We start from the raw sequence: 10,014 nt of genomic DNA, 5'->3' as shown, positions 1-10,014 counted from the left end.
GGATTTCTCTGTAAATATATAAATATATAAACCCATACTGAAAACCCAATCCATTCATGAAATTGTTTAAATAACAAAGGCATTCCAAGTACAATTAGAGGCTTTCACAAGATGATACGTAACTGAGCATTTGGCGTTCATACAAAATATTCTTCACTGAGAATAAGGTTATATTTCAGCAAAGAATAGTTAAACCTGTGTGCAATAAGGTAAACTGCTGTTGGTCAAAGCAACAATCTTGGATCCATAGGTTTCTTGGGATGTACTTGCCATAACACCGAAAGTTTACTGACTTTGAGATAGTCCACCAAGTGTTATTTTCATCTTATTAAAACAGTCCTCTTAGTCATCTGTATAAAGTATAGTTTATAGTCCTAGGTTGTTGAGGTAGAGATCAAAGCAGGGAAAAATCATTCCTGGAATATGGATTTATCTTTATTTTCCATGAATAAATTATTTTGACTGTCTAATGGTTATTATTTTGATGTGTGTCACTTGCTGGAATGTTAATGCATTGTATATATTTATCAAACTGTGAATGCTTCCAATTTGAATAATTAAAATAGGAAACAGATGGTTTTTAATCTGGTAGCCTTTAACTTTATTTGCTACTTTCAGTAATGAAATAATTTTTCTTTTTAAAATATCTCAGATTGGAAAATGAGGAGTGACCTTTAACATTTTTATTTTTATGCACTCCTACTAAACATGTAAACATCTTCCCCCCCAACAAAGTTGTAGGAACTAAAGATCTGGTTTGTGTGGGCAGGAGGTGGATAATGCAATATAGAGACTCTTCTCTCTCAGGTCTATAATGACCAAACATCATCATTTGATGGCTGTTTTTCCCTTAATGTAAAATGACTTGGTGAGCTCAGTGCAGCTTTTGGTTGAATTATCCATGTGTTCACAAAAAAATTACCACCATGGTCATTAATTGGCAATCTCAAAAAGGCCACTAACTGATTATGCTGGACTATTATCATTCATAAAAGTGACCCCTCCCGAAAAAATTTCCTGGCCTGCTAGCCACTGCACTGCAGCTACATGTGTTCTAACTGTTCTGCCTCTAAACAGAGGGATTAGGTCTTTAAATCTGGCACCTTTCATCAGCATGAAATTAACTTCAGGGATTAGAAACTATTGGTTTTTCAAGTGTTTTTTGCAGTTGGCACATTTACCAATTTATCAAACAAGATCAGTTTAGTGTGCAATAATGTGAAGGCTGAATGTCAATAGCGGTCTGGCTGCTCTTTTTTGAACTACACCAGGACTAATCATTTTATTAAACACAATGTCCTGAAAATGTGTGTTTTGGAAGATATTGTCAAGTCTTTCACATAACAGTTTACAGTACATATGAAAATGTTCTATTAGACTTGCACTGTTCTCTCATTGTCTTCCTCATTCAAAGAAAGCTGCTTTGAAAATTAAAATAGCCTTGAAAGTATGTTGGGGATAACTGTATATCTGGGAGGAATTAAAACAGTCCATAAGTCCCAAACAAGATATTGACAGCTGAACACAAGGTACATTATATCTAAGTTCTTACACTGTGCCCATCATGTCTGTGGATAAGCAGAATAACAGTGCAGGAAAGACAAATCACAATGGGCTAAATAGTGTTTTCAGTTTCTTCAGAATGACATTTTAAATCCTTTATATTTATCAGCTGCTCAGCAGTTGGTTTGGATCCCTGGAATCAGTCAGTTCTTCACCCTATTCTGCCTGCATTAAACCCCACTATAAAATCTCTTTAGTCTGTTGCTGCTGATAAACTTTTCCTGGCTGCCTGGCTTTTCTTAAGTTAGCCAGGAAGCAAGTAACATTCTCTGATTTCGCTATTTGAGCATGTTGCATTTTACCTTGTGAAGTGAATGTGTTTAGCTTTCTGTAGCTTTTCAAAAATGGATGAAGAAACGATTGTAACTACAGGTAGCAGCCAATTAAATAAATAAATAAATATATATTTATTTATTTATTTTGCTAGGATGAACACAGATAATACGCAGTGGTTCTCAAACTTTTTTACTGGTGACCCCTTTCCCATAGCCTCTGAGTGCGACCCCTCCTTATAAATTAAAAACATTTTTAATATATTTAACACCATTATAACTGCTGGAGGCAAAGCGGGGCTTGGAGTGGAGGCTGACAGCTCCATGTAAGAACCTTGTGAGCCCCTAAGGGGTCCTGACCCCCAGTTTGAGAATCCCTGTGCTAGACGAACATGTTTATGGCTCTCAAGCCCTCCCAAGAGCTGTGCTAACCAACCTTTCCAAAATGCTTAGCAGAGTCTTCCCAATGTCATTTTTTTCAAAGCAATTCATAACAGGTAAGTAGATCTGAAGGATGATTCAGATCACCATTTAGCATTGGTGCTGCTGAATTATGGTCCAGTTGTCTGAAGTGTGCATGCTTTGCTGATTTGAGCAGCAAGTGTGTATTTTCAACACCTAGAATGAAATCCTGGCCTCACTGACCTTAATGTCAAAACTTCATTCACATCACTGGGGTCAGGATTTCAGCCTAGCCTTATATTTAGCATCTTCTGTGTATAGATGTTCTGCCCTATGTTGGGAAAATGGCATTATTCCTTATATCCTAGTAAGCACAAGTGTGTGTGTATATGACAAGGGATTTGGATCCAGAAATATTTAGCAGTAGTATGTTTAGCGCTAGCGAATTTTCTATTTCTAATGAGTCCTTGGAAGTGCTTAAAACTGAATGTTAATGAATTTAAGTTAAAAGCAAGATTTTTTTTTCATATAATAGAATTAGGCATATTTATTGAGGTTTTTGTAGAGGCTTAGTATATTTTGGTGGGGTTTTGCATGGGAGATTCAAACATCCAATAAAAGGCCTTTCGTTTCTGTTGCAAGAAAAAATTTATAGTGGGAACAAACTTGGGCTGATCTTCATAGTTGGAATAAATTCATCATCTCGTCATCAAGTGTTCCCGGAGACCGTTCCTGATTGTGGATTGTAACCAGACATAAGTGCCACCCTGCAGTCCAGACTCAGACACCAAACTTTTTAGAGGGGCAGGGTTCAGGACACACCCCTCATTAGCATCTCCCATTGGTTAATTTAGTTGGTTCCCCACTTAGCATGCTGGCTTTTGTGGATTGCACTCATAGGCACCTGTCTCTCCCCATTCATTGTAAATGGAGCCTATGTGCCCAACCCAGCTTTTATGGATCCCATTGTTGCCCCACTGATTTTTCTAGGGCCTAAAAGTTAGGTGGTGGTGTGCTGGGCATTATATGTCCCTTTGTGTATCTGGGCTAGTTCCTTCTCTGTCCTCCATCTTTAGAGTTCCAGGGCTAGTTGTATGGGGCTGTGGAAATTATTGGTGTAAAACATTGTCTGTAGCAAATAATGCTTCAGCATTTGTGCTTAACGTTTGTGAGCAGGCACACCTAAAGAGAAATGTAGTTTGGAAAACCATCCCCGCAACAAAGAAAAAGGCCTTCCAATTTATGCTTTTTTCCCTCCCCGCCCCCCCAGCATCTGACGCATCAGTATTTTTGTCTGATCATATTTATAAACTTCCAATGTACCCCCAAGCTGCAATGGGGTAAAATTGTTAGGCATGGATATTGTGTTGGGTTAGACGTAGGTATTGTATGTGTAGTGATCAGTACAGCCAGAAGATAGTGGGATTTGTTTAATAGAGAGGACAATTAGGTGGAAAATTGTATCTGAAATTTTACGAGAGAGACTGATGAAATAGCTAGAGTTTAAAGGGAAATCATGATTGTACCTCTGCCACGTTTCATTTTGGTGCTGACATTTTAAAAAAAGAAAATAGCAGTTTGCAATAACTGGGAGTAGAAAATAGTATTAAACACCAGTAGCACAACAAACATGCCCCAAGGCTTACAATTTTATTCACTATAGCTTGTCTCAGCATACGGATCTAGACAAATTTCATCGTGTCATGAATATCCTTAAGTATTTGTTTCTCCTATCAGAAAAGAATTTGGAAATCAAGTTCTTCTGGATCTCAGCATAAGAATTTAGGGAATTAAATAGGTGTTGTCCCAAAAGGCGTGGTGCTCACATTTGAGGGATTACTTATGAATGATTAAACATAAAAAATTGACTTTAAACATTTCTCATAATAAATGATAATGCTTTGATCAGGTGATTAATACTTTGTCCATCATTCTGGACTGGATTATGCTTTTAATGTTTCCATTGTTTTTAGAACCTCCTCATAAGACAGAAGGGGAGATAATTTGCTATTGATTTTTGTCCTCCGTATGAAAGCCATTGGTGGGTGTGTCTGTCTGTCTGTCTCTAAGCAATTTGGCTTTTATTTTAACTTTTCTTTCCTTTGTTGCTTAAGCACCAGTAGAGGGAGCCTAAGGTTTTGATTTTTGCATGGGTCCTACACAAATGGTTATCTTAAAGTAAAGACAAATGGTTCAGAGTGCAGTCTACCAGTTTCTTACCAGTTAAAGCTACTGTACATCAACATTGGGCCATAACTTCTTGATAGTATCAAAGTTAAACAGGCAGTTACACTTTTTACTATACGTCCTTCAATTAACACCAAAATATTATACAAAATGCAAACTGCAAATATGTTGCATAATGTTTTAAGTATTTGTTTAAAATGTTTTTGTCCAAGATTACATTTTTGTTTTTTTCCTTGCTGTTTCCTTGCTTACTAGGGAGTTAAGTTGTGCCTTGGAGGTCTCTATATTTCTGGTAGGAAGGGGCCGATGGAATTTTTGAAGTGTAATCTTTGATTAAATGATATGCAGATCAGAGCTGGTTAGAAATATATTTTGGCTGCCCTCTAGTTTATCCTTTTAACCTGTGACAATACACTTAAGACAATGTTTATTATGTAAGGAAATAGGCATGCATGTTTGCTGAGTCAATGGTATATCCTGCAAGCATGATTCTTGCTTGAAAGTGTCACCTATGTTAAAATAGATTTTTCATTTTAAAACTAGTTGGAGGCAGAATGTGCTCATTTGCTGTTGGTTCAAGTGCTCTCCAAGTCTATACATGTATTTGTTCTTTAGTGTTTGCATTTATCACACGCAAAGGTTTAGTTTTAGCTCCATGGAGTAAGTTGTGCAATACTTTTTTATTTTTGGTCAACTGATATATTTTTTCAGTAAGACCACAAGAAGGGTCAGTGGCCTTACTTGTATCGGAAGCAGCTCTCCATTACCATTCAAATAAAGGAAAAGACCTATCTGGGCAATCTGCAACTAATTTCAATTGTCAATTGGACCCTTTTAACTTGGAGGGAGATGCAATAACTGAGTTTAACAGGCTTTAGTTTGACCTTTACTCTTCTTTATTAAGCAAGTCATGCTGAATCAGCAATGACATACAGTTTAAAGATAGAAAGCCAATGGGACTTAGGCTCTTAAAAGCACCAGAGCGACTTAAACTGTACCCATGTTCTACAAAAGTGCTTTCTCTTATGGTTGTGGACCATTCTTTTCAGGTATGTAACCACATTTTGTCTTGCATATGGTCAGAGTCCATTTTCAGCCTTTTCCTTACATCAAAATAATTATTTCTGAGTATGATAATATTTCACTACTATAGACTTTTAATCAAAACAAGTGGGTTTCTGTTGGGAAGATCCAGATCTATATTAGGATGAAACAATCATTTTGCAAAACCCTGAAACATAAAAATGACACAAAAGGGATCTGATAGGACCATGCTTTTCCACTTGATATAATTATCTTAGGCCTGGTCCACACTAAGCCCCCAGTTCGAACTAAGATACGCAACTTCAGCTACGTGAATAACGTAGCTGAAGTCGAAGTATCTTAGTTCGAACTTAAAGGTACTCCCCCGTCGACTCCGCCTACTCCTCTCGTGGAGCAGGATTACCGGCGTCGACGGCGAGCACTTCCGGGATCGATTGCTTGCCGCCAAACCAGCCGGTAAGTATAGATGTACCCTTACTAATTAATGGAATTTTATGAGCAAACATTTTGAGGTTATATTAGAACAGAGCAGCAGTGGGATAGGAAATATTAAGAAAGCACTCAAAAGAACTTTGAATGTTTTCTTAAATTTTTTTAAAAATTATTTTCAAAATTTTAGATGGGGATTTATATTTTCTATGTAGGTATTCACCTAGCCCTTGTCAATGTAGTGATGGAATTTTTCATCAGTTGCTGCAAAACAGGTTACTGCTGTAATGATAATTACATTTCATTACTAAAATCAGTTATTTTCGGGAAATTTTCAGTTATCTGTATAAAGTCCTAACATTTGATTTGAAACTCATAGGAAAAGCAGACATTTCCATCATGAGTGTTGTAAATTAGTTCCAGTCTACAGGAGAATGCTGTAACTAATTGATATGACCTGGAAGTTGACGAAGTCCATAAAGGCAAAGTCAACCTTTCCTCCAATAACTTGACAAATATAATCTCTTTTAAAGTCCCATGTAGACTGCATACCCTGCTCACTTTTTTGTAATGGGCATTGTTTCAGCACTTAAGTGATGATTTTCCAGACTTCTATTGATTTGTACAGCAGGTGCCTTAATTTATTAATGCCAGAAGAAAGGAGGAGGATATTCAATAACAAAAAGTCTGATCTTTGGCAGAAACTACATATCAAAGTAATTGATTATCCGGTTACACTGCCATAATTGTCTGAACACCATATAATTATTAGATCTACTCAATGCAAAATGACATTTAGAAATATCCTAAAAAGAAAAATCATATAGGTCTGCAAAGATAAAAGGGCTACGTTTATATATTAAAGAAAAAGAATCTACTGTGAGCTTAAAAACAAGAACAATATTCTCACTAAAATCTCAAGAGTGTTCTGTTACAACCAAGACCAGTACTGATTTAAGATTGGCTTCATTCTTTGATACCCTTAGAAGAAGGCAAGTTTGTACCATGAAAAGACAAATTCAGTGTTACGCACTTTTCCTTTCAACTTAGCAGTGCGTAGTCTATGAAGGGGGGGAGGGGGATGCTGCATGTTACCTCTGCTTTCTCAAGCTCCTCACCCACTAATGAGCTGCTCTGTTCAGAGGCTGAAGAAGGGAGGAGAAAAGACAGATAGGGAGTGAATAAGGAAACAATGGGATGAAAACTAAAGAGACTTGGAAGGCAAGGGCCAAAGAGGCTGACAGACGTGCTGCCCACAGGAAAAAGATAGTGAAGAGAGAGTACAATTGCTAAATAATTTAGTGTTCCAACACAGCCTTTGACATTCGCCATCTATAATTTCCAGGTAATAAATACACAGGTATTCCAAAGCTCTGGGTGGGGGCTATATATTCTGGTGACCACCTAAATAGGTTTCTCTTGACATAGAGGGAAGCTGGATATTTTCATAGTCTAACTACTACTTACATTATTATTTTTTACTATTTTGTAAGCCCCACATGGCAAGGTGACCCATACAAGAGGATTCTTAGCCATATTGATTAGGCCTTAATTGCTAGACTTCACCTATAAACATTTAACACTTCACTATCTTTTTCCTGTAGGTGGCACATGTCTGTCAGCCGCTTTGGCCCTTGCCTTCCAGGTCTCTAGTTTTCATTCCATTGTTTCCTTATTCACTTCCTACCATCTTTTCTCCTTCCTTCTTCTGCATCTGAACAGAACAACTCATTAGTGGGTGAGGAGCTTGGGACAACAGAGGTAACATCCACCTTCTCCTTTTCCCCCCTCTTCATATACTGAAATCCCATTTTAAGAAGCTGTAAGAGTAGGTGTAGGATACAGATAAACAGGGATATTTTTAGATCATGAAGATTAGGAGACAGGCATCCTCAGTTCCACTTCTAGCTTGTTTTGTAACAAGTGCATCACTTAACCTTTGTGCCAGTCTGCCCTTTTGAGAGGGGTATTATGAGGCTTATTATTTGTAGAGTGCTTTGAGGTTCTCCATGGATGAAATATTATACATAGATTAATAAGATTGTGGGTATAAAATCAGTCTGAGAATGATTGTAAGATTGGGATAAATATGGCTCATGCTTTTTTGCTTCTATAGAGAGCTGTGCAAGTCCATCCATATAGCGCTGTGAAATTCTGTGTGTGAAAGCTGACTTTTTTGTGAAAATTTGTGAATTTTGGCCCATTTCCACGAGTGAAGACAGAATGACCTGGGCAAAAAACGGCAAACTTCCATCTTAGAACAAAGCACAATTGTTTTACAAGCATGCCTCAAGTGAAATGTCACCGTTTTCACAGAAAATACCACCATTTTGGGTGCAGAATTCAGCTTTCCAAGGCAAAGTAGCTGTCTTGTAAAAAATGCTTCTCAATTTCACAGGAAACAGTGAAATCTGAGGATTTTCATTAAAATGATGAAAATATGATTTTGCTCATATTTTGCTGCAAGTTTGCCAGAAGTGAATATTTTAAATAGTTCCACTCCTAAAAGGCCTCAATTCAGGAGAATGCCCCTATTCAGGATAGCCAGTAAGCATGTGTTTAAGGAATGAACTAATAACACTGACTTGAATCATACTGGCCAAGATTTTTTTTAAAAGGCTTCCTAAACTAGTCTTGTAAGTACATATTTAGACTCTGATTCTGCAATTAATTCCACACAAGCAAACCCCTAAGCCCAGGTGGAAGTCCTTATGGGGGCACTGGTTTGCCCACATGGAACAAATTGTAGAACTGGGGCTTTAAGCACCAGCATATAGGAGGTGTTGGGTACTCAGCAACTGTGCACCTAAATTAGAATTAGGAGGGTAACCTGGCCATGCTGCAGGTGGTTGACTGCAAGTCTTCTCACAGAATGGTGCCAAAGCAGCCCTTTCCCAGCCTATTATGTCCTTGTCACTACAGGGTTCACCATGAGCAGAAACTGTCAATTATACTAACCTGTGTAGTAGTCTTATAGTGAATATAAAATCTCCACTAGTATGAGTCAAACAGACGATAGGCTCCCTGTTTGCTTGTGACCGAGTGGGATGTGAACCTAGGTCTCCGAAGGTGAGAGGTTAGGGGATGTGTGTTTTGTTTACCTGAGGTTTTCAGATTGTTTTTCTTTAATGTCTTAGGCAGACTCTCTATTTTGTCTCATGTCATAGAATGGAATCACTGGTGAAGCATTTAATTCCCACCAGGCCATATATGATGTGACTGATACAAACAGACATGAAATGTCAAAACATGATTTGTCAGCCAGAAGGAATTCAGAAAGCCATTTATTTTTTCCTTCTTTAATAGAAACATCATTTCACAGGTGCTTTAATATCTTGTTTACAAAACGTTCACCTGTTGAGAGAAATTCATGTTGGGCAACTTTACAATAAACTCAGAGCCAAATATTTATAAGATCAGATACTATTTTAAAATGTGCCTCAGGAGATACCATATTTTGCCAGAGGCTTTAAAATGCAACTTTGATTCTTTTAAAGGATATAATTTGTAGGCACACAGTTAATTCAACTATCATAACATTTGCTAGCCTTTCATGTTTTTCTGAGGCTTTATTCTTCACTGTAACTGTCTGTGTAGACATGGAATTTTATTACATACTCCAGAAAGTAGTTGAACTTATTTTCCAGTATCATTATAAAGCTGTTGTGTCTGTATATATTAGTTAACTATGGTATATGACTTGCTCATATATTATGTTAGGATTGGTTCACAGTCACAATAGGATGGGGACATTGCTGCAAGGCAGCTGGTAAACATATTTGGGGTTGAATAGTTAGTCACACTTCTGGAGTTTTAATTGAATTACCTTTGACAATGAACAGCAAACCTAGTGGGTGATCTACTAAATTAAACTGATTAATGGGTTCCCTAAAATCAATTAGCATATAAGGTTGTGAGCATGAACACATCCTGTTGCTCCTTGGGGACCTGGGCAGGATTAGAATGACAGCAACAAATGTGAGACAAAGTGAAAGCATACATCTCTTACTGCTGCTGACCTCTGCTACCACACATAAAAGAAAAACAGGAGCCTAACAGGAGCTGAAAGAATCTGACAGTAAATCATTTAAGTTCTGTTTTGCAGAACTGATATAGG

The sequence above is a fragment of the Terrapene carolina genome, unplaced genomic scaffold (genome assembly GCF_002925995.2).
Source record: "Terrapene carolina triunguis isolate 2854851 unplaced genomic scaffold, T_m_triunguis-2.0 Scaffold131, whole genome shotgun sequence".
Taxonomy (NCBI): Eukaryota; Metazoa; Chordata; order Testudines; family Emydidae; genus Terrapene; species Terrapene triunguis.
The sequence above is the reverse complement of the archived record's forward strand: the minus strand, read 5'-3'. Positions refer to the sequence as shown.